Below are 23,289 nucleotides of genomic sequence, written 5' to 3'. Positions count from 1 at the left end.
GACGGCCCGGCCCCACCCAGGCGGAGACCCCGGGGGTGTAGGACGGGGGCGGCTGCGGCCAGCGGAGCCTCCGAGGGAGGGGGCGCGGAGGCCGGGCGGGGCGGCCCCCGGACCCGCGAAGTCGCCCCGGCTCCCAGCACCTCTCCTCCTCCTCCTCCTCGTCCTCCTCCCCCAGAGGTTTGGGATGGGTCTTCTTGGAGACCCTCTCTCTGGGCCCTCTGACCCCGCCCAGCCGGGGCCCGCGGGAGACGGTTCCCAGGCAGAGACCCCGCTGGCGAGAGCTGGGGCCCAGCCCCACTTTCCGGATGGCAAGACTGAGAGCTGCCAGAGAGACACGGCTGTGTGCCTCGTTTGCCCTCCACCCGGTGCCGGTCACCTTTGGACCTATGTTGGCGAGTTCGTTGGCTTGTGATGGTACAGAGGGGCTGGTTGGTTAGGTTTCCCAGACTTGGTTAAGGCCCGGGACCCTGGCGGCCCATAGAGCTGTTTAAAGGAAAAATACAGTGAGGTCCAGACCAGGGGGTGGGTTAGAGGCAATCCAGCCACAGCCCAGGGCGAGCAGGACCCCTCACCAATTAATGGGCGGCGGGGGATGGAGAACTAGCAGGGTGAACAAAGCGCTGGCCCCCACTTTGGGTCCTCACTGGGGGACACCTGAAACCTAACCCTCTCACGGGAAGAAAGTGGGTTGACCCTAGTTGGGGGCAGATGCTGGAGCCATTCTAGTGGGGCTTGCGCGTCTTCTCTCTGGTTTTTATCTTGGGTCCCCTCCCTCAAAGGCCAGGAACTTATGTTCTTTCTGACTCAAGGCTGGAAATGAGAGTTGGGGCCCCATTACAAGAATCGGAGCCTTTCGGAGGAGGAACACAGCTGTCCTGGGTGGCGGGGCATGCGGAGAACCCCCGGATCTGGACCGGCCTGAGGCGTGCTGACCGCCCTCAGACCTGGTCCGGGGCGATGCTGCACAGCGGAATGAATGAATGACCAACAGCACTACAGTGGTCTCAGGGCCTGGGGCTGAGGGGGCTTTGGGCTGTTGATCCGGTCCCTGCTTTAACACGTGGGCACTAGGTCCCTTCCCTCTCCCCCAGTGCTGAATGTTCCGGATCCACACAGGCTGGGTCCTCTTCCCTCAGCCCTCCATGGTCTCCGGGTTTTGAGCTCTAGGACCTTTTATGGAGGGGGTGCAGGCAGAGGTGAGATTCCTCCGATTTCTGAAGCCAGACGGCTTACAGGGCCCCAGAACATCCCCTGTATCCTGGGATCCTGTGAGTTAGGGCTGGAATGACCAGCCCCCTCTACAGGTGGGAAAGCTGAGGTCATCAAAGGTAACAAGTTAGTCCTGGAGCTGGGACTGGGGCCTGGCCTCCTGGTTTTCCCGTCCTGTGAAATCTGTTGGAGTTTGCATGGGGAGGCTGACCCCACCCCAAAGGGCAGAGTCCCTAATACTCCCCAAGGGGAAAACACATCGTTCGCCTGCCTCTCCCTTCTGCTCCTGCCTGTTTCCCGAGCATGCTGTGTGCCTTTGCTGCTGACCCCTTTCCCGATGATCCCCCCCTCTGGGTTCCTTTTCCTCTGTACCTAGGCACACAGGGACTGGTGATGGGCGGAGTGACTCGTAGTGGTGCGGGGCTGACTCCAGCAAGGGAGCCGCAAGTGGCCATCTGGGCAGGAGGCAATGGGCTGAGCTGGGTGGGGACCCTGCCCTCCTAAGCCCATCAGCCCGTTGGGGAGATGAAGTGGTTGTATCTTGACCCAAACATCTCTGTAGGGAGAGCCTCACACAGCAGGCGGCCTAGTCTGGGCACCGGTGGAGAAGGATGGGCAGCGAGAGGTCACACTGGGACATCTTTGGGGGAATCTGGTGATAGATCTTTTTCTTATTCATGCTCTCTGTATTTTCAAAATGGTCTGCGATGAGGAAGAAAGGCAAAAATGGTCTTCCTTTTTCGTTTGCTCTGGAAACGTTTTCAAGAGCAGTGCTGCTGTCCCTGGAACCTGCACCAGAGTTTGCAGGTCTGGTCTGGGGGCAGATGTAAACTTGTGAATGTAATAGGGTGTCCAACGGGAAGGTCCCAGGATTTTGAAATAATTTCAGCGCAGTTTAGCCTCAGAACCAACAGAACCGCCTGGAGCTCAAGCAGAAGACCGCGTCCTGGCTGGTCTGTAGCAGAACTTCTTGTTGGCAGTGTTGTTCCTCCCGCTGGGAGTCCAGACCACCCGTTGGGGGGCTGGCCGGCATTTGGATGGGAGCCTCCAGGCCCTGAGCCACACTCATTTGGGAAGCAAAGAGAGTGGTTTCCTAAGCTGCTGCCTGGCCTGGCTTGGAAGTGAGGATAGGGGCTCCGGGCCCAGAGAGCAGTTGATGATGCCATGTCCCTGAGGGCTCCTCACTGAGGAAGCGAGTGTGTGGGCTCAGCCCCCAGTCTCCTCCTCCTCTCTGAGTACCGCAGGCTATGTGACCCCTGGAATCGTCAGTCTTTCCTGCTCCCTGCTCTGAGAACGCCATTCCTACCTCCCAGCCCTTGCTCTTGCTGTTCCTTCTTTCTATAAACCCTTCCCTCCCATGCGGTCCCATCATGGGTCTTAGAAAGTGCTCAGCTCCCTGACCCCCTTAGACTGCTGACCTCAGGGGTTCCGTTCAGTGCAGGTGGTCTGCGGGTCAGGGACCTAGCCTGGGGACCCCTTTGACCTCAGGCTTTGTTTCTGGGATATTTGCCTTTTTCTGCCTTTGGGACATGGACATTTGAGCCTGAATTGTCACTTTAAGGGGAAAAAAAGAAAGGCAGGAGCCATGGTTCCCTTCCACCCTCAGCTTTCCATGGCCTGTCTGTCTTCCAGCCTCTTATAGAGGGGGCTACATGGAGCCCCACAGGGTGGGGTGGTGGGCATTGGGCCAGGGCCATGGCCAGGTGCACTGAGCTGGCAGCAGGAGGCCGCTCCTCGGTTAATGACCACCTGCTGAGTGAGGTGGCTGGGAGCAGCCACTGTTTGCAGAGGGAGCTGCTGTTCTCAACTATTAACAACAAAGCCTGTTATTTGCAAGCTCTGTGCCTGTTGGACAGGAACCCAGCCTCTGGCGGGGACCTCTGGGGCTTGAGGCTGTCTCAACTCGACATTTCCTGGCTGTGCGACTTTGGGCAAGTGCTTCAACCTCTCTGAGCTGGTTTCTCATCTAGGAAATGGAGACACTAAGAATACTTATCAGGAAGGCCAAGGAACGGTTCCAGATTAAAGTTGACCAAAGAGACAGGGCAACCAAAGGCAGTATGTGAAACCCAGGCTGGGGAAAAAATTCGTGTAACGGACCTTATTGGGACAGTTGGTGAAATTGGATATGAATTACAGATAGAAGTATTATATCAATGTTAAATATCCTGATAACCATTTATATGGGTCCTTGTTGCTAGGACATACCCACTGAAGTGTTTAGGGGACACAGTGCAAGCGATCTACTTTCAAATATTGAAGAGAAACCCCTATTAGAGAATAAAGTGAGAGGAAATGGCACAAATCAGCAAAGCTGCATAAAAAGTGCAGGGGAACTCCTTGTACCTTTCTTACAGCTTTTCTGAAAGTAGTAATTACTTAAAAACACAAAGTTTAAAAAATGCCTGTCTAATGGTCAGAATGAAATGAGATTGATTCATGTTACTTAGAATGGTGCCTGGCACTCAGGGCACATTAGCTGTTATTGTCACTGTTGCTTTTTATTGTCATCAGTATGGGCAAAGTGTATCTTATTGTCACAGTAACCTGTGTCATTTTTCCACTGTATGGATGACACAGTGGAAGTCCAGACAGGTTAAGTGATTTGCTCCGGGTCACACAGCAGTGAGTGCAGAGTGCTGATAGAACTCCTTAACAAATTTCTTTTGGGTTTGTTGCCAGAATCCGAAAATATGGGATCCTACACAAAACCCGGATTTCTCGTCTCGTTTGCCAGCTCATAAGGCCTATAGCACTGCCTACATTCCCACAGGGGCAGCCAGCCTCACTTGTGATGTCCTGTCTAGCCTCTGGGGCTCCGAGTTTGCCCTCCTGGGGAACTGCCATTATACACGTGACCCCAGGGTCCTGGACCCCAAGGCTGGGGCTCCTCCTCCCCTCCGGCATGGTGCCCTCTGCAGCGTCCTTCCACACCCTTCTCCATCCAGTGGGTGCTGCAGGGCACGTCCTTTACAGAGCCCTCACTCAAGTGACCACTGTGTAGGGGGGTGGGGGAGGGGCTGGGGGCTGCCAGGGAGGAGGGAGAGGAGCCTGAGGCTTTGTGGCTCCAGCCTGCTGTGCCCTTTCACAGCCTGGTCCTCCTCAGTCCTGGCTGCAACCCTAAGCAGTGTGCCCGGCACTTCCAAAGGGGTGCGTGGCATGGTTGGCCGACACCCCGACACCCCCCCCCCCCCCCCCCCCCCCCCCCCCCCCCCCCCCCCCCCCCCCCCCCCCCCCGGCCCCGTGACTTGGAGGAACTCCCTGAAGGGTTCCCAGCCTGCAGTCTTCATCCTGGCTTGGTGTGTGTAGGTGGGTAGTCATTTGTCCTCCCGGAGCCCCTGGTTCTTTCCCTGTGAAGTGGGGTTTTCCCACCTTTCTGGAGTGGGATCAGAAGGATTCAGGGCACGAGCAGGCTGGGTTTCTGCATATGTGGCCGGGAGGGCTGTTCACCCAGCGCCCAGCCTCCGATGCCCCTCGTTCCCCACCAGCCTGGTGCGGGGTCAGTAAGTACCCAGGAGGAATGCACAAAGGCCAGAAAAGGGCAAGCCTGTCCAAGGCTGGCAGGCGCTGTCATGGGGAAACTGAGGCTCAGAGGGGCGATGTGACCTTCAGACGGCCCATCGCCACCTAGCTTCTGCCTCCGCCGGAGGCTCTGAGCTGTGCTCCCAGGAGGAGAACAAAATCAGCTTGTATCTTAAGTGCCTTTAATTTTTTATGTTAATTACAGCAAGAATTCACATTTATTATTGAAGAATCAGAAAACTTATGCAATAAAGTGAGGACATAAACTAGAATCTGTACTCTTTGCGGTAGCCCATTAGCATGCCAGCCTATGTCCTTCCCGAGGACTTTTTCAAAATTTTTCAAAAAAATTTTTTTGATGTTTATATTTTTGCGAGCGAGTGAGCGAGAGAGAGAGAGAGAGAGAGAGAGAGAGAGAGAGAGAGAGAGAGAGTGAGAGAGAGTGTGAGCTGGGGAGGGGCAGAGAGAGACAGAGAGAATGAATCGGAAGCAGGCTCCAGGCTCTGAGCTGTCAGCACAGAGCCCGACACGGGGCTAGAGCTCACCAACCGCGAGAGCATGACCTTAGCAGAAGTCAGACACTTAACAGACTGGGCCACGCAGGCGCTCCAGGACTTTTTCATTTTTCAAACAAAGGACAAGAAAACAGACTGCACTACAGAAGTTTCTGCATTGTTCTCTAAGGAAAGTTCTGTCTGCCCAGCGTCCCCCACGCTTTGTGGGCTGATGCTGGGCTTCTCAGGCCCAGCATCTGGGTTGAGCTGCTGGTGGACTTTCTCTGTCCCCCGTGTCCGGACATCTAGTACAGCTTGATAGTTTTTTTTTTTTCAAAAAAATTTTTTTTTGAGAGAGAGACAGCGTGAGCAGGGGGTGGTCAGAGAGAGAAGGAGACACAGAATCCAAAGCAGGTTCCAGGCTCTGAGCTGTCAGCACAGAGCCCGGCACGGGGCTTGAACCCACAAACCGTGAGATCATGACCTGAGCCGAAGTCGGATGCTCAACCGACTGAGCCACCCAGGCACCCCTGATAGTTTTGCAGTAAGAAAGTTCCCCGAAGAGCCGCAGCAAAGTGCAGAGCACACTGGTGATTCTCTCCGCTGGATAAATGAGGCCCAAGTTAGGCCGGACCACTTTGCACACCAGGCGCAGGTTTGCGGAAGGCGGCGGCTGGGTGTGTGGAGGGCGCCCCGCCCCCTGCAAACTGCCTTGCGGTTTGGGGGTAGACAGGGAGGGGCTTTGCGGGAGAGGGGTTAATTGTCCCTGGCTGGTACTGGAAGCCTGTAAGCTCCTGTGGGGGAGGGGAGCAGAGGCCAAGGAAGCTGTGTGCCGTGCTGGCGGGACTGTGGAGCCTGGGACCCCCCCGACCCCCCCCCCCCAGCTTCATGCAGAGGGGTCTGGAGTTAAGGGTAAGGTTGGGAGCTCACCCTGGTGGTTTCGGGGGTGGGGAGTTGTTTCCACCCAGCCCCACCCCCTTCCAGCAGGGAGCAGGCTTGGGTCTGGTTTTGTCATTTGCTTCTAGTTCTGAGACCCCCCCCCCCCCCCCCCAGCAAGTGGCCTTCCCTCCCAGGGCTGCGCGTCCCCATCTGCGGGAAGGGGCTTGCATAACATGACCCTTTCACCGCTGACATTCAAATGAGACAACAGGTGCTGGAGCTGTTCTCAGCGTTTCACTGGGGAAAATTACATGTCTACAGGGGAAGACAGAAGAGCGTGACCGCCCCACAGACCCATCTGGCAGGGCCACCGTTTCCAGCTCTGGGCCAGCCTGGAGTCATCCCCACTCCCATTTGCTGTCCCCTCAGACTTAGCACTTCCTCTGTACAAAAACGTGGGGGCGCCTGGGTGGCTCAGTCGGTTGAACATCTGGCTCTTAATTTTGGCTCAGGTCAGGATCTCAAGGTTCTGTTTGTGAGATCGATCCCCGCATCAGGCTCTGTGCTGACCGTGGGGAGCCTGCTTGGGATTCTCCCTCTCTTGCTCTCTCTCTGCCCTTCTCCTGCTCATGTTCTCTCTCTCCTCAAATTAATAAATGAACACTAAAGAAATTTAAAAAACTTTAGTATATCTTACTACAAGATAAGGACTACCCCCCACCCCCAATATTATTGCCACACTAAAACCCAGCAGTAGTCAATCTTAAGATTGTAACTATCTGGGCGCCTGGGTGGCGCAGCCTGACTTCGGCTCAGGTCATGATCTTACGGTCCATGAGTTCATGCCCCACAGCAGGCTCTGTGCTGACAGCTCAGAGCCTGGAACCTGCTTCAGCTTCTGTGTCTCCCTCTCTCTCTCTGCCCCTCCCCCACTCACATTGTCTCTCTCTCTCTCTCAAATATGAATAAACATTAACAAATTATTTAAAAAAACATTGTAACTATCCATTCAATGTTCAAATTTCCAATTGTTCCATACACATCAAATGTTAGCTTTTAAAGGTTCGAATCCAAAAAAATAAAAAAATAAACATTTGGGTCCAAATAAGGTCTGTGTAAGGGGATTGCATGCTGTCGTTCCCCAGCCGTCTTTGCTCTGTAGGACTGATTCTTGTTCTCTCGCAGGTGCCATGTTGGTTTTTTGTGGTTTTCATGAAGCCAGGTCCCTTTGCCTACAGCAGAGCCTCTATGATGTGTAACACGTTCCTTGTCCCCATGAGCCTCCTGTAAATGGGTAGTTGGATCCGGAGGCTTGATCTCCTTCCGTTTCGGTTTGCACCAGAGACAGACAGCGCTGCAGGCTTCCGCTCGGAGGTTCCCATTGTCTGTCTGCGTGTCCTTGGCGATGCCGGCAGCCCCTGGCTTTCAGGGGGTCTCATGTTATATCAGAAACCTTTCCATTTCCACCTGGTTCCAAGCGGGGCCGAGCTTGGCGTTGGGGGAGTCTGGGGGCGTTATTTTTTTTATTCCTGTTTTCTTTCTTTGTAGAAGTTTCACGTGGGTCTTTTATTTTCTTTAGGGAAGATTGGACAGAGGTCATCAATAAGACCGAGGTGAATATAAAGCTGCTGAGTTCCGTCACTTGGTGATAACGCCCGAGATTTATGCACATCCTTCTAGATTTTCTTGTGTGCAAACAAATACTTGCACATCTGTGGTATTGTCAAGTGGGAGGTGGCACTCGGCACACGTGCAGGACCGCAGGCTGGCGTTTCCTCGGCACGGCATCGCAGTGGTGACCCCGTTCCCGGGATCTGTAGGGAGCAGCGTGGCCTTCCTCCCTGTCCCTCCACGGTTCACGCCAAAGCCGGGTGTGGGGAGGGACAGGCGGCCACGGGCTGGGCCCGGCTGCCAAGTTTTTCAAAGGAAGTAAGGACTTTGGTTGGCAGGGCGGTAGTTTTCACATCTGTTCTTTTAGGATTCTCTGCTGTTACTCAACACGCTGTGACCCTGGCTGCCCCTTTCATTCTCCAGAGGCCTGGGGCCCCGGGCCTGGCAGGGGCTGGGGCTGTCAGGGTCATGGGAGCCAGCCCCCTGCCTCTGGTCAGCCGCGCCACCACCACCACGATACAGTGCTATTCGTCTCTCCTCATTCTGGCATTGGACCTGTGACAGGCGGCAGATTTCTGCACGAGGAGGGGCAGAGGCTGCGAGAAGCTGGGTTTCACGGCTAAGGTGCTGTTTACTTAGCACGTGTGTTTATTTGGAGTGGCGTTGCTCACCCCAGGTCGCCCCTCAGGGCCACCACTGGTTCCGTCCTGTAACTTGTAACCAGTTTCGTTGCCTCAGCCAGCCCCTTCTCTCCTGGAAACCCAGTTTCCTGCCTGTCGAGTGAAGGAGTGAGCAGAGCGAGCCCCTCCCTGTGTTCCCAGCACACCCCCAAGCCCACAGCCAGGAAGAGATGAAGGCACAAGAGCTGGAGGCCAGTCGATGCTTTGGAATGCACAGCCCCTCCAAGTGGGAAAAATCAATCTGGGAGTCGGCTGAGTGATGGGGCCACAGGGCTGTGCCTGCGTGAGCGAGGCCTCCGTGGCGGGGATCACACCGCAGCCCTCCTGGCCCAGGGCCTGGAAGAGCTGGGGCCGGCAGACCTGACGCCAGTGCTGAGCCAGCCCGCTCTGTCTGCCCAGGCGGGTGGGCGAAAGGGGGCAGGCGCCACGGAGCGGGTGCTGGGTGTCTGCTCTGTGCTCTTGTTGGGAGAATCTGAGTGCAGATCAGCTAGGCAGAAGTGTCCCCGAGGGCCTCCTGAGTGCCTGGTGCCGGGGAGAGGTGCGTCTCATGGGAGAGAAGAGGCGATACTTGGTCACTTCTGAGCAGGCAGGACCGCTGCGGCCTCAGGGAGTCACCCCGCTGGAGCTGTGAGGCTCTGCACCGAGGTGGCTCATTCACAGGGCCGGCTGTGTAGGGCTGGCTGAGGGAGGGGCCTCCCTTCCCTGCCACAGAGCCGGTGATCCAGGAGGGGGCCAGGATGGAAGCCGCCGTCTTCCGTGACTTCACAAGTCACACATTGTGATTTCTGCACTGTTTTGTTGCTTCCGAAGGCGGTACGGGAGGGGCATGAACACTGAACGGGTCTCATTTGGAGGCTCACTGCCGCAACGGCAAAGATGGTGCCAGTAGCTTCTAGCTCCCATCCTACCCGCCTCTTGAAAGGAGAGCATCTTGGTCCTACCTAGTTCCAACAGAAGTCCCAGAACTGAATCTCACTGGGCTGCTTTGAGTCCCGTGCCCATTCCCCAGTGGGCAGTGGTCACAGGCCCACCCCTGGAGGGCCGGTTCCCTACAGGAAGAGTGGAAATGGATGTATAGAAGGAGGGTAGCACTCTAAATCCTCTGTGGAGAGGTCTGTGGTACTGTGTGGCCTGGAGGCGGTAATGATGGACAGTGGGGAAGGCTTCCTGGAAGAGGTGGGCTTTGTACTTGTCTTAGCAGGATGGGTAGCATTTGGACCATTCCATTTTGACCGTGCCCTGGTGGTCTAAGTCACGGGATGAAAGAGTGAGTGAGACATGGGCTCGGGATGTACTGGGACCCCTTTCTTTCCCAGGCTGGGAACATAGGGACATGCCCTGGCTCACTCCTTTACCCAACAGGCAGTAAACTGGGTTTCCAGGGGAGAAGGGGCTGGCTGAGGCCATGCAACTGGTTACAAGTAACAGGACGGAACTAGGGCCTTCTGACTCCTAATCGGGGAGGATGGAAAGAGAAGTTGTGGGGGGTTGGGCAGAGGAGCCAGGACTTGACTCAGGAGATGCAGCGAAGCCAGGGAAGGCCTCTGACCAGGGCAGGCATGCAGTGAGTGGAATCTGGAGTTTGGAACTGACAGGATGTACTCTGGCTGGCCTCCCTCGCCTTTCGGCTTTAACTTAGCACTTACTATGTGCCTCACACGTGTTTCTCACATAAGCCTCCCGGCCTTCTGAGGAGTTGGGTGACTTTACAGATGGGCTCCTGGGCTGCCAAGGTTGCTTAGGGGGCTCTGACTCTGTCACTCTGAAGCCTTTTCATTCCGCATCCATGGGACAAGGGGCCAGCTTGGTAAATCACCAGCCAGGTTGCTCAGACCCCTTTCAGGGTGTGGTAACCCCCTGACTTTAGGGAAAGGAAAAAATGTTTCCCTGCTCACATCCCCTCCCGGAAGCCTGCCTGGAGTCCGAAGTGCTCCGGGTGCTATGGGGTTTCTTCCCCAGGGGAGGGGCTTGTCATCCGGGTATCAAATGAGGCCAAGCTGTTGGCTCAGGGCTTTGTGTTATTTGTCCTTCGGCCGCCTGACAGCCCTGTCTGCCATGTTTTTGCAGCAGTGTTACTCCCTCTAGCCCACTGTTTCGTGGCCTTCCACTTTCTACAGCCGGTGGCTTCCAGGTGGCTGAGGTCTGTCCACCCTGAGCCCTGGACCACGTATCTAGTCTTCATGGGTGGTTCTCCCAGACCACCTTTGGGCAAGCCGTTGGGGGCATGGCTTAGCCTGGGAGCTTGGCTGCTGGGGGCTGTGGCCAAGTCACGTTGGTGTGCCAACACCAGAGAGGGGTCCTGCCCATGGGGAGGCGGGTGGGTGGGAGAGGGTTGGGTCGCGCCTGCGCCCTGGCACTTGGAGGGAGTAGAAACCAGCTCCTGGTCTGAGGCTGAGGAGGCCCGAGCTTGCTCCTCCTCTGGGGAAGTTTGTTCAGCAAGTTTGGGAGCTCTGAGTACCTGGCAGGGCTTGGAGATCTCCAGTGAGATCTGGAGAGGAGGAGGAGGGTGGAGTGGGATTTCGAGTAGCCTGTCCTCAGGGAAGCCTTTCTTTGGCCCCATTATGGTCAAGGGGTGAATGGTTGAAAGCACAGGACACAGAATCAGATAGACCTGAGTTGAATCTTGGCTTTGCCTTTTTTAGCTGTGTGTGCTTGGGCAAGTGAGTGGCCTCTCTGAGCCTCAGTTTCCTGTTCTGTAGAAGGGGTGTAACAGCAGGATCTTCCTCATGGAGCCAATGGACACTTGTGTGAGGCTGTCCCTGATGCCAGCACACAGTGTCTAAATGCTGATCATGAAGCCCATTAGCCTGTGTGCACGGATCCTGCCTGCTGGGACCTAGAGGTTCATCTGAGGGCTGGCTATCAGGTGCCCAGTGACCAGGGCTGAGGGGGCACAGCAGGTTGGAAGGGAAGGGCCTGACCACTGCCTCCTCTGAAAGGGAGCTGAAAGGGGGGCCTGGGGAGGGCGGGAGTGACAGCTGGGAAAATCGGGCTCTGTTCTCCACTTTGTTACCAAACAGTAGGTTTTGCTGTCAGGATGAAAGGTAGAAAGTGATCCCAGGCCCCCGGGTCACAAGCTCAGTGGGTCCCTGAGGACCAGCAGTGCCTTCCCCCTCTGTCTTGGGAGGTTTCTGCTCCCTGCCGCCCCGCCCTTCCTATCTGCTGCCTCACAGCTGAACACCACGTGCTCCCAGTGGGGAAACTGAGGGCTGGTTAAGCAGAAGGGGCTCGATTCCCGGCCTCCTGGGGGACTCCAGGCACTGGGCCAGCTGGGAGATGGAAAGGCAGCAGATGAGGCTGGAGACCTTTGACCTCTCAGAGCGGATGAAGCCCCCTCCCTGTGTGGGCGGGTAACTGAGGCTCAGGGCCTGTCTGTGAGCAGCAGCGGCTGAGGCTCCGGGGCCAGGCTGCTCTCACTTTTAATGCTCCCCAAGGATGCGTTTGCTCCCGGCCTCGGACCATCATCTCAGGCTTCTAACGGAGGTTTCTGGTGCTTGTTTTATTTTCACTTGCTCAAAATTGTTCCAGCTTAAAGCTTCCAATTTCCATGAAGTCATTGGAGCCAGGAGCCTGGCCCGATGCCTCCCCCCACTTCTGTTAAGGGCCCGGCTGCAGCTGGGCCCCTGCCCCCCACCCCCAGCCCCGGAGGCGCCGAGCTGAGGGTTCGCTTTTGTGAGGCGGCTGCTGCCGGAGCAGGAAGTTGTGGGTCCCAGATGTGACTCGCTTTCATTAGGTACGAAGCCGCCTCGTGTGTGTCTGGACGCTGGCTGAGGGGGGGCAGGCTAAGGATGGCCCACCTCCCCGCCGGCTCCTCGGACCCCAGCCTGGCCACGGGGGCCCCCTCGGAGGAGAGCCAGGTAAAGCGGGCTGTGGGGACGGGGCGCCGTCTGTCCTGGTGGCCCCGGCCTGCCTGGGCTGGGTGGGGGTGGGCGGGGTCAGGGCCATGGGATGTGGGGGGCTCCTGGACAAAGGACCAGAGACTATGTGTCCCGGGCTCTGCCCGGTCTGACAAGGAGGTGCCGTTATGAATGTGGCGGTGGTTGGGGAGGGGGGTGCCTGGACTTCTGGGACCCGTGCGCTCTCCGATGCCCACTCTGCTTTTCAGGGTTGTAATTTCACACTGACAAGCACGCTTACTGTTCTCGGTGGCGGTAAGGAGCAGCGAGGGGAGGGCAACGGAACTTCTTTCGTGGAGTTAAAATAAATAACCCCCCAAATTCTGAAAGCGCTACAAGCCCAAGGGACGGTGAAGCAAGATGTCTCAGGAAATGGAAGGGTCTTCCTTTCCCTCCAGCCCCTCCCACCCCTAGGCCCGGGGGACCAGTGTGGACCACTGGGGCTAGGTCCTTCCAGATCATTCCACGTGCTCCTCCAAACACACGTACGCAGGGCAGATCAGGAGCTCTATTTCTACCTGGGGCTCAGGGCAGCGGGCACTGGGCGCTTCCTTTCTGGCCAGTGCTTGGGGGAGGGGAGTGGAGGGGTGAGGAAAGCAGAGGGCTGGGCTGGGCCTCCGTGCACCGGGGTCCCTGGCCAGAGTCTGGGCCAGATCTGCCCAGATGTCTGTATGTCTGTGTGGCCGTGGGCTGTCTGCCACAGATGTGCGGGTGGATGACCTGAGGAGGGCCGCCTAGAGAGTGACCAGACCAGCCTTTCTCAGATGGGGGCTGTGTGGTGGTTTTAGGCCATATGTGGACGGACATGCTTAACATTTGTTAGGTCTTTATTGTACTGTATTTTAGAAAAAAAAAAACTCTATAAATAAGACCTTGGATTTGTGACTTCATGATGTCCCTTTGCCCGGGACAAAGCTGAAGAAGATACTGGAACGAGAAGTAAGCAGACCTAAGAGGAAGTGTGGAGTGACTGCTCGGCCGGACATGCATGTGTCTGCGGAGCCGCAAGTCTGGGAGGGTCTGTTCTGAACCAAGCTGTGGCTCCCCCACCTCCAGGTGGGGGCTTTCTGGTGTGAGGTGTGGGTGCAGAGGAGGCAGGGCCGTCGGATTGTTCCGGAACCTGGGCCCTCAGAAGGGAAGGTGTGAGCTGTGGGGGAAGGGGCCTCTTGGGGTGTTTTCTGCGGGGGTGGTGGGCTCTTGGCGCCCCTTGGCCAGGAGTGGGTCTCAAGAGAGGAGGTCTTCCACGGGCCCTACGGCAGTGGGGGTTGGTGCAGGGAGGCCTAGGCAGTGGGTGGTGGGAAGGGGCAGGAGCAAGGGCTTCTCAACAGGCCAAAGGTGCTTTTCAAGAGGAGATGCTGGTCAGACGAGATGTTGTTGTGAGGACATGCATCCCCCTTTACAGTTTATAACTCATGGTTTAACCCATTTCCTGCTCCCCCCATCTCTACCCTGTGGTAGGTACCCTCTGCCCCCAGTTTGCAGAGGAGAAAGACAGAGGCTGAGCAGGGCACTTTCTTGTCCCCGGTCACACATCAGTCTGTCGTCAGGGCTGTCCAGGTGCACACGCTACCTGTTACGGAGAGCCGCCAGGCCTGAGGCCTGGAGGGGGTCAGGGCACAGTGCCTCCTCTCTGGAGAGGCTGGGTGGGGCAGAGCTGGGGCTCTGGGTGGCTTTGAAGAGTGAGTCGGACATGATCCTCACGGTGGGGAGTGAGGAATCGGGTTCCTCTGTGTTGGGCCCCCCACCCCACAGGCCTGGCCTGACCCTGTGTGCACCCACTGCAAGGTGGTGGGGGCTGGGTCCGGGCTGTCCTGCCGGGGGCCGGGCCGGGCCTCCAGGGCCGTGTGCTGGGGTCCTGCTTCAGCTGGCGGTGGAGGTGCTCACCCTCGGACTTTCCATGACCTGCCATCCTGCCCTACTGGAAGTCGTCAAGAGATGGCGTGTGGCCCATCCCTCGGTGGCCTTGACCTGTCTCCTGTCCTGGGGGAAAGGGCGTGGGATGCATTCACAGTTGCCTGTGGCAACTCTCCCCGCTCCCAGGGCCTTGGGCAGAGGGCAGTGCTCCACCCAGCTGGGACCGTTCCGGGGCTGCCGAGAGAGCAGGCAGAGGGGTCACCCTGGACGCCCGAGTTCTAGCCTTGCGTGGGGTCAGGTCCCAGGGATGGGAGGGAAGCCTGGGTAGTGGGCCCGTTGGGCCTGTGGTGTGTGTGATGGGGCCTTTGTAGCTACGAGCTGGGAGTCGGTTTGGCTCAGGGAATGAGACCATCATATCTGAATAGCCAGAGAGGCCAGGAGTCTTCTGGAGGTCATTGGGTCCAGCCCCCTGCCCCCTGCCCCCAGCCCCCACTCTGCCTGTTTCCAGCAGCATGTGAGGTGAGCCAGGTTATCTGAGCCAGTTTCTTGCATTTGTAAGAGGTGTCGCTCATGGTGCCCGTGTATCAGGTGGTTGTAGGCTTAGCCAAGGGGCTGCGTGTGGCCCCTGGTGCAGGAGAGCCCTGGCTCAAGGGAAGGCATTGTCGCCGTCCTGTAGCCGTGTTGGGGGCTCTCTACTACCTGTCCTGTCTCAGGTGGGAGGGGCCTCCCTGGTAGCCTGCAGCCCATGCATGAGACTCTCTTCCCAGCTCTTGGGGACCAGCACACCCAGGACTGGAGTTTCCCTGGTGGCCTGTGCATGTTGAGGGATGGCCCTCCAGCTCTGCCCCTGCCTTGGCTAGCAGTCTCCACCCACCCACTTGGGCGCCTCCCACCCCCAGCCCCGCAGGGAGGGTGGCAGGGCGCCCACCCAGCACCCATCGGCATCTGGCTCAACCTGCCGCTGCCCACAGAGTTCGCAGCGGGCCACAGCGTGCCTGGAGTGCTGCCAGATGCTGGGTGCAGACCTGGGCCGAAGCACCCTCTGCTCCCTGATATCCCCCCAGAAGCCCTCTAGGCGTAGGAGGGAAGTGGGGGTGAGCCTTGGGTCAGAGGTAGGCTCAGTTCCCCTTTGGTGACCCTTCTCCTGCTGACACTGGGTTGTCCTTTCTCCTGCCATCTGCTGATGGTGTTGACAGGTCTGTGCCCTGGGCATTGCCTGAGCACCAGCCAAGTGCTGTATGGGAGGAGAAACCTGGAAGCCCCGGTGGGGTACGATGGCTGACCTTGGGCGCCGGAGAAGGGGTTTGTGGGGTGTCTGGGTTTTTCTGATGCACATGCTCGACCAGTTTCTCTTGTCTGGTATCACATCTGCACCCCTTCTCCTGGCTTCTGGGATCCTCTGGTCCCAGCCCACCTCCTGGTCCAGTCCTGCCTCTCATGTACTCTGAGCCAGCCCCCGGCAAGGTCAGCGCGCTGCTTGCGTCTCTCCTGCAGGCCCTCTGCTCAGGGTGTCCCTACCTCACACCCCATCCTGGCTCGTGTCACCTGTGTGAAGGCCCCATCCTCGGGGGTCCTCGAGCTCGGGAGACAAGGAGGCTCGAGTGGTCTGCTCCAGAGTCACCTACTAGGAGCCTCTCCTCCCGGGCTCTGCGGGGAGATGGTTCTCCCCGTCAGTGCCGGTGCCAGGGGACACCATGGGCCCCCTCCTCTCTCCATCCTGCCTGTTATGCCCCAGTCTGAGTGCCTCCCTACAGCGACCACTAGAAGGGTTTACCTGACTGTGCCTAAGGGAACAGAAACAAATTGGGGTCTTTGCAGGTACCCCAGTTCTCAGACATATACCTGGCCCCCTCCGCGTCCTCCTGCGCCCGGCGGGAGGTGATGGGGATGGGAGTCCTCATGACCCGAGAGGAGCTCGTGTCCCACTGGGGCTTGCAGTGCAGCAGGCCTGGCTTTTAGGGAACAGGAGGCCCCCAGGGGTGCATGGAGTAGATGGTGCCGCCAGTCACCTCTCAAGACCCAGAATATGCTGGCGGGGACCTCTTTGTCTTCTAGGACCCAGGCCCTTGTCATCCCCTGCAGGGACCTTTCCTGCCTCTGGGGAGTGGCTCTGTCTCACTGCCCCTGGGACCAGCTGACTTGGGCCGGTGGTCCCTGGTGTCGTTGGCTGGCTGAGCAGGGAGAGGCCAGGAGCTGGGGGCACAGCCCCTCCCTGTGCAGATGGGCACAAGGCCCCAGCGGGCTCCCCAGCTTTGGGGCTGGTGTGCGTGCTCCTAGTCAGAGCCCTGTTGGACACACCATTTCCACCGGCCTCTGTAAGTGGTGGGGATGTGGGTGAGGGGCCAGCTGCCTCCTCCAGCTAGCCTCAGCCTCCCACCTTTGCAGCAGGCAGCGGACCCCATCTCCCGCACCTCTCACTGCCAGTGTGGGCCAGGGTCCTCCTGGCTCTGCCATTCCCCACCCCCAGCCTCCCACGCCCACCCGTCTCCCTCGGGGGCTGGGGCTGGCTGGCTCAGGGAGGAGGAGCCCTTTGAAGTCAGCTGGAGGTGCTGCTTTAGTGGGGGACCCGGGCTAATGGGGAGGCCTCCTCTTTTGAAACACCCAGACTCCCTGGAGCCACTGTTGAGGCCCCCCAGGGAGGGGGTGCCTTAGCACCTGGGGAGGGACTAGCACTTCTGCATCCCTTCTGCTTTCTGGGCAGGGGAACAAGGGAAGGGCTACCTTTTGGGGGTGGGTGTCAGGGCCCCTGGGATGTATAGGGTGTCCCCCAGTGCCGGTGATATCAAGGTTTCTTAGGCTGTCCCCCCTTGTGTTTGGAGCCAGCTGGGGTGACCCCACCTAGTGGCACTGCCCGCGTACTAGCCTCGCTGGGAAGCCCCTGAGCATTGGGTGCCATTCCTGGCCCATTCTTTGAGTGAGGAAACAGGCCCAGAGAGGTTAATTAATGTGCCCAGGGTCACACAACTCGTCTGATGGTTGGTCCCTGAGGCATTCCTGCCTTCTGGACTCCTCAGCCCCAGGCTGCTCCCTTGCCCACCCAGCGGCTTCCTCGCATGGCTTTTATTACATGTGTCTCCTCTCCCCCCACAACGTGCACTCTCCACGGGACCTCACTTTCCGTGGCCCCAGCCCGTCGCCCAGTACCTGGAGTGGCACTCACTGGAGGGAGGAGCTCTGGCCCCAAGGAGGAGGGGAGGGCTGCTTTCCTGTGGTCGAAGCAACACAAGGTTGGCCCCCTACGCGTGTGACGTTTTGGGATTTGGGAGGAGTTTTTATAGCCATGAGGTCATTTCTCTGCGGGAATAGACCAGCAGTCTCCCCACTGCTCAGGCACGAAACCAGGCTGAGAGGCAGGTGACCTGCCCAAGCTCATGCAGACGGGGACAGAGCCCACTCGGTATGGGCTGTTTGTCTCAGCCCATGGAGCTTGGGTTTTATGTGTCCGCTGTGTGCCAGGCAGGTGTCCGATTTTGGAAGCTGGACAATGAGTAGCCAGACGTCAGCCTTTGGGGAGGGGTCAGGCAGCCCGGCAGTGACAGGCCAGGTGTCCTGTGTTTCCACACAGACACTGAGGATGCAGAGGGCAGGCACTGACTCCAGACTAGGAGGGAATTGGGCAGCCCTCCCGTGGAAGGTGGTGGCTGAGCCAGGCTCTGAAGGTTGGATGGGAGTTTGCCAGACAGAGGGAGTTTTCGGGGTGGGGAGGTAGGCTGTGCTTTTAGGCAGCCAGAGTCTGGAGATGAAAGGGTGGGGCTTGTTTGGGGAACTGAAATAAGTCAAATCATGCAGTCATGAAGGAGGCTTCTGGAAGCCCTGGAGGAGGTTTGGGGCCAGGGGTGAGCAGGACCAGGCTTGGCGTTCGTGGGGGCCCGGACAGGTGCAGGAAGCTCTGTCCCAAGGGGAAGCTTGTGTTTAGGGGTGCACGGGGCCGCTGTGGATCGGGGCTCCATCACAACGGCTTCCGGTACCCAGCCAGAGCCTGGCTCTACAGGGCAGGAGTTTGTGGAAGAAAGGAGTAAGTGGAATGGGGGGCCTGACTCTAGGGACAGCTGAGCTGTGGGGAGGGCCCCCCTGAGCCCCTGTGTGGCTGCAGCTCCAGGGGCCAGGCTGTGGCTTGGGCTAGGCCTGCTTCCCCTGCTGAAGGGCTCTTCCGGTCTCTGGGCTGGGCTTTCACCAGGCAACCCCCCTGCCCATCACGTGCCCCCTTGGCCTCGCTCAGCTTCTCAGGAAGCCTTGGGGAAGTGGGGTCCCAGCATTTTGGACTAGAGCTGGGCACTCTGGTGGCTGGTGCTTCGGGAGCCCTATGGGGGGGGGGGTCTGTGGACGAGGCTGTGGCTTCAGGGGCCCAGACTAGACAGCATGGCCTGCTGAGTTCTGGGCGGGGTGTCTTACATTCGGGTTTTCCTACTGCCCTCTCTGTGGCCGGCTCCTCCACTAGTCTGAGTGGGAAGGGACCTGAGAGGCTGAGCGCCACCATAGCTTGGGTCTCCTGACATCCGGCCCAGGGCTCTGTCCCCTGCACTGCTTTGCCTCTGGCTGGTGGGCCACTTGCGTACATTGCCCTTGAGAGACAGGAAGTGCAGACAAGACAGGCAGGAGGCTCTTTTCCTGGTTGGTATTTAGGGCACTTTCTTGCTTTCTCTTCTGCAGGGCGGATTGCTTCCCCAACTTAAACCTGCCTGAGGGAGAGACCTGTGCACCCAGGCCTTTTCCCCCACCTTCCCCACATCCCTACCCCAGAGGCCACACTTGGCGCTGGTCCCCTGGCCCTCAAGCAGGTGCATCCATCCAGCCCAGCCCAGGCTCTGGGAGAGGTGGGAGAGGTGGGAGAGTGGGGCGCCCAGCTGGAGGGAGCTCCCCAGGCTGTCAGAAGAGAAGAGAATAGTGGCCTCTCTGAGCCACAGCTGCCCGGTGAGGACCTTTGACTTATCTTGGAGACTCCACCGTCAGCCTTTCCCAAAAGGAGTTCCTTGGAAAGTAATGCGAAAAGAGTCCCATGAACCAAAGGGACCGTGGAATGTTTAGCTGTGTTTAACTCAGCAGGTTTCTTTTCTGCAGGACTTCTCAAAGCCTTTAATTGTTAATATTTATAGGGACTCTTTAAAGGAGGAGGAGAATGTCAATCCCTGCACTGCCTGTGACCAGAAACCAGTGTGGGTGGGTCTGGCCATGTGTGTGTAGCTCTTCGTGGCTCTGCTGGTGGGCAGCACATCTCAGGAAATGCAGATGGAGGGTTAAGAAAGAGCTGGAGCCTTGGCATAGGGCAGGTCTGAGTTTGAATTCCCGCTCTCCTACTTCCCAGCCAGGGGGCTTTGAACAAGTAGGTTAGGATGCCAGAGCCCACCCCCAGCTGGAAACAATGAGAGCAGCTCCACCCCCCACGGAGTGGGAGCGCTGCCCCTGCCTGGTCCTGGCCGGTGCTCACCAAGGTGGAGGTTCTCAGAGGAGGGAGGCCAGAGGCCACTGGGAGTCTCCCTGGTTGGTCTGAGGTTGCGGAGCCTGTCCTGAGGGCTGGTGTTCTGCTTTCTCTCCCTGAAGCAGGCCGGCAAGCGTAGGGTGGCATCAGATGCTGCCTGGGATGCCCGAGGGCAGCCCTCTCAGACCGTGCCCCCGCCCCCTGGGCCCAGGCTGGGTGGACGGACGGCCTTCCCATCGAGGCCCCGCTAGGCACACGTGGGAGCATCAGCCCCTGCTGCTGCTCAGGGCCCCAGATAGCAGTTTTTAGGTGCTGCCACTTCTAGGCCAGGCCACTCCCAGGGCGGGGGAGGGGGCCAGGGCTCAAGACCCTGTTGGCATGGAGGGGAAGGAGCAGGTGCCCTGCCCGCTCCCTCCCAGACCTCACGGCCCTTTCTGCCAACTTGATCATACTTATCATCTGGACCTGGGTCCTTTGTGCCCGGTGGAACCTCGCACCCTGCCTGCCTTACCCCCGCTGAGCCCTCTCCAAGCCCTGCACGGTCAGAACTTAGTCTCCTTGTTTTCAAATGAGGAAACTGAGGCACAGAGATGAGACGTGACTTTCTCAGGGTTGTGCAACTGACACTTGATGGAACTGAGATGGATGTCTGTCTGTCTGTCTGCCTGCTTTCCTTCCTTCCTTTATTTTTTTAAAACAAGTTCTATTTTTTAAAGTCTATTTATTTTTAGAGAGAGAGTGAGCGAGCATGAGCAGAGGAGGGACAGAAAGTGAGAGAGAGAGACAGAGACAGAGAGAGAATCCCAAGTAGGCTCCGTGTTGAACAGTGAGATTGTGACCTCAGCCCAGATCCAGAGGACGGTTCATCGACCGAGCCACCCAGGCGCCCCCGCAAACCAGTTCTGTTTTTTATGTATTTGCATACATACATAGATACGCAGACCCACACCCCCCACACCAGTAAACATGCCAGGTACGTGTCTTTCCATGTTTGTGTATGAGTCCCTTTAGTTATCAGACCCATTTTGTTGCCCTCGAATTTTTCTAGTAGAACCTTTAAGTTTATTTTTTTGTAAGTTTGTTAATTTGTTTATTTATTAGTAATCTTTACACCCAACATGGGGCTTGAACTCACGACCCCAAAATCAAGAGTTGCACATTCTTCCAACTGAGCCAGCCAGGTGCCCCAAGTTTTTAATATATTTTTAAAGCCACATTATTGAGGTGTGATTGACGTGAAAAGACTGTGCATATTTAATGCGGATGAACTAAAGATAAGTATTCACCTCTGAAACTCACGACAATTTATGCCTTATCTATTCCTCACCTTCAAAAGTTTCCTTCTGCCTTCTTTATTATTAGTATTGTTATTATTACTTCAGTAGTAATGGTAGTAGTGTGGTAAGAACCCTTAACATAAGGTCTGTCGTCATAGGAAAAATGTGAAGTGTATAATACAGTATTATTGGCTATAGGCACTCTGTATGCAGTAGATCTTGCATTTTGTAGTAAGAACTTTAAAAAGTGTATTTCAGAGCGAGCAAGCATGTGGGCAGGGGAAGGACAGAGAGAGGAAGAAAGAAAGAATCCCGAGCAGGTTCTCCACTGTCTGTGCAGACCTCAACGTGTGGCTTGAACCCACGAACCCTGAGCTGGAACCAAGAGTCAGATGCTTAACCAACTGAGCCACGCAGGTGCCCCAAGAACCTCTGTTTAAAAAAAATTTTTTTTAAATGTTTATTCAGTGTTTGAGAGACAGAGAGAGACAGCATGAGCAGGAAAGGGGCAGAGAAAGAGGGAGACACAGCATCCGAAGCAGGCTCCAGGCTCTGAGCTGTCAGCACAGAGCCCGACGTGGGGCTCGAACCCACAAACTATGAGATCATGACCTGAGCCGAAGTCAGACACTCTGACTGAGCCACCCAGGTGCCCATTTTTGTTTTTGTTTTTTTTAAATATTTATCTTGAGAGAGAGGGGCACAGAGGATCTGCCCTGACAGCAGAGAGCCTGATGTGGGGCTCGAACTCACAAAGCATGAGGCCATGACCTCAGCCAGAGTCGGACCCTTAACTGACCCATGTGCTCCCCAAGAACGTCTTTTTAGTCGCATAAACTGCACTATGACAATAGAAACAAGCTGGAGATTCACTCCCTCCGCCAAAGCATCGGTTTTGGTTATCCCGTGTCCTGGTTCAGCCCTTACCTGTTCTGGACACCGCAGTTGCCCTGTGGACTTTTCACGGGGTGCCCTAGGAGAGCCCCCTTTGGACAGCTGCGTCGTATTCCACCGCAAGGCTGCACTGTGATTTATTTCACTGCCTTCTCACTGGTAGACAGGTCATCTTCTTTTGTTATTGTAACGCTGCAACCGATAATCTTGTGCTTGTGTCATTTATTTTACAGTGTGAAAGTGTTTGTAAGATAAACTACTTAAGGAGGTGTGCTACATCAAAGGATTGTGTGTGCATAAGTGATTTTGTTACATATGACTAGACTGCCCCGCCCTGCCCCGGGGGTTATGCTGAATTACACTCCTGCCAAGGCTAAGTGTGACGGCTCGTTTTGTTACCATCTATAAATGCTCTATAAATGCTTTGATCTTTGCCAGTTGGATAGGTAAAAATGATTTTACGAAGTGGTTTCAATTTGCGTTTCTCTTGTTACGGGTGAGGTCAGCTTCCTGCTAAATGTTTAACAGCCATTTTTATTGCCTTTCTGTGCACTTTCCGTCCATATCCTTCCCCGATTTTTATATTGGGTTGTTGGTCTTTTTCTTTTTGGTCTGTGGGAACTTTTTACATGTGCGAGAGATTAGCTCTTTATGATAAGAGTTGTAAATATTTGCCCAATTTCTCATTTATCTTTTGATTTTGCTCTTAACAGCTTTTATTATATAGATTTTTTAATACTTTAAAAATATTTTTTAAACATTTATTTTTGAGAGAGAGAGAACGAGCAGGAGAGGGGCAGAGAGAGAGGAAGACACAAAATCTGCAGCAGGCTCCAGGCTCTGAGCTGTGAGCACAGAGCCCGACTCGGGGCTCACCCTTGGGAACAGCGTGATCATGACCTGAGCCAAAGCCAGATGCTTAGCCAACTGAATCACCCGGGCACACCTAATATAGTAGACTTTTTAATAAGTTTATTTACTTATTTATTTATAAGTAAGCTCTATGCCCAGAGTGGGCTCGAACCTACAACCCTGAGACCAAGAGTTGCATGCTGGGCTGACCGAGCCAACCAGGCGCCCTGGAGTAGATTTTTTAAATGTAGTTGAGTTGATTAGTCTTTTCATAATGGCTTTTAGGTTCTGCATCAGGTTAGAAAGGACTGACCCCTACAGCCTTGTCTGAAAATTCTCTCCTGGTTTCTTGCTCTCCTTGGAAATCCTCTTGGTGTAAATTATGAATCCAGCTTGTTCCCTCTCCTCTGGGCTCTGCTGCCTCTTTAAACGGGATGCCGGCAGGGCAGTCACACCCTCCATGCTCACTCCAGTTCAGTGGTCAGTCTGGGGCAGATCTGCGGCTTTGTGACATGGATCTCTTCCCCCGTCTCCTCACCCCATGCGTGCCTCCTCACCACCGGCTGTCTGGGTGGGGCCCTGGGCAAAGTGTGAAGTCAGTGGCTAGACCGCTGTCCCGCCAACCCAGGCAGAACTGGCACCTGGAGAGGGGCGCTAGGCTAGCCCTTTCTGTCCTTCCTTATCAAGTGGAAAGAGATCAGAGAT

At 56.5% G+C, this 23,289-nt stretch overlaps 1 protein-coding gene across 6 annotated transcripts in view; it reads left to right on the top strand.

The window, feature by feature from the left end:
• Nucleotides 1-23,289, top strand: part of ADCY7 (adenylate cyclase 7) — a 56,398-nt gene that overhangs the window by 364 nt on the left and 32,745 nt on the right. For 2 of the 6 annotated variants that reach the window (XR_003904212.1, XR_003904213.1), the window contains exon 1: nucleotides 12,095-12,252. The exons of 1 other annotated variant lie outside the window; for it this stretch is intronic. The gene's annotated coding sequence lies outside the window, so the exon portion shown is untranslated. Of the gene's footprint in view, nucleotides 1-12,093; nucleotides 12,253-18,017; nucleotides 18,161-23,289 lie in introns of those variants that run through there. 3 more of the 6 variants (XR_003904214.1, XM_029926677.1, XM_029926679.1) reach the window with 3 other exon arrangements.

The sequence above is a fragment of the Suricata suricatta genome, chromosome 16, assembly GCF_006229205.1.
Source record: "Suricata suricatta isolate VVHF042 chromosome 16, meerkat_22Aug2017_6uvM2_HiC, whole genome shotgun sequence".
Taxonomy (NCBI): Eukaryota; Metazoa; Chordata; class Mammalia; order Carnivora; family Herpestidae; genus Suricata; species Suricata suricatta.
This window is presented reverse-complemented; position numbering and strand designations above follow the sequence as displayed.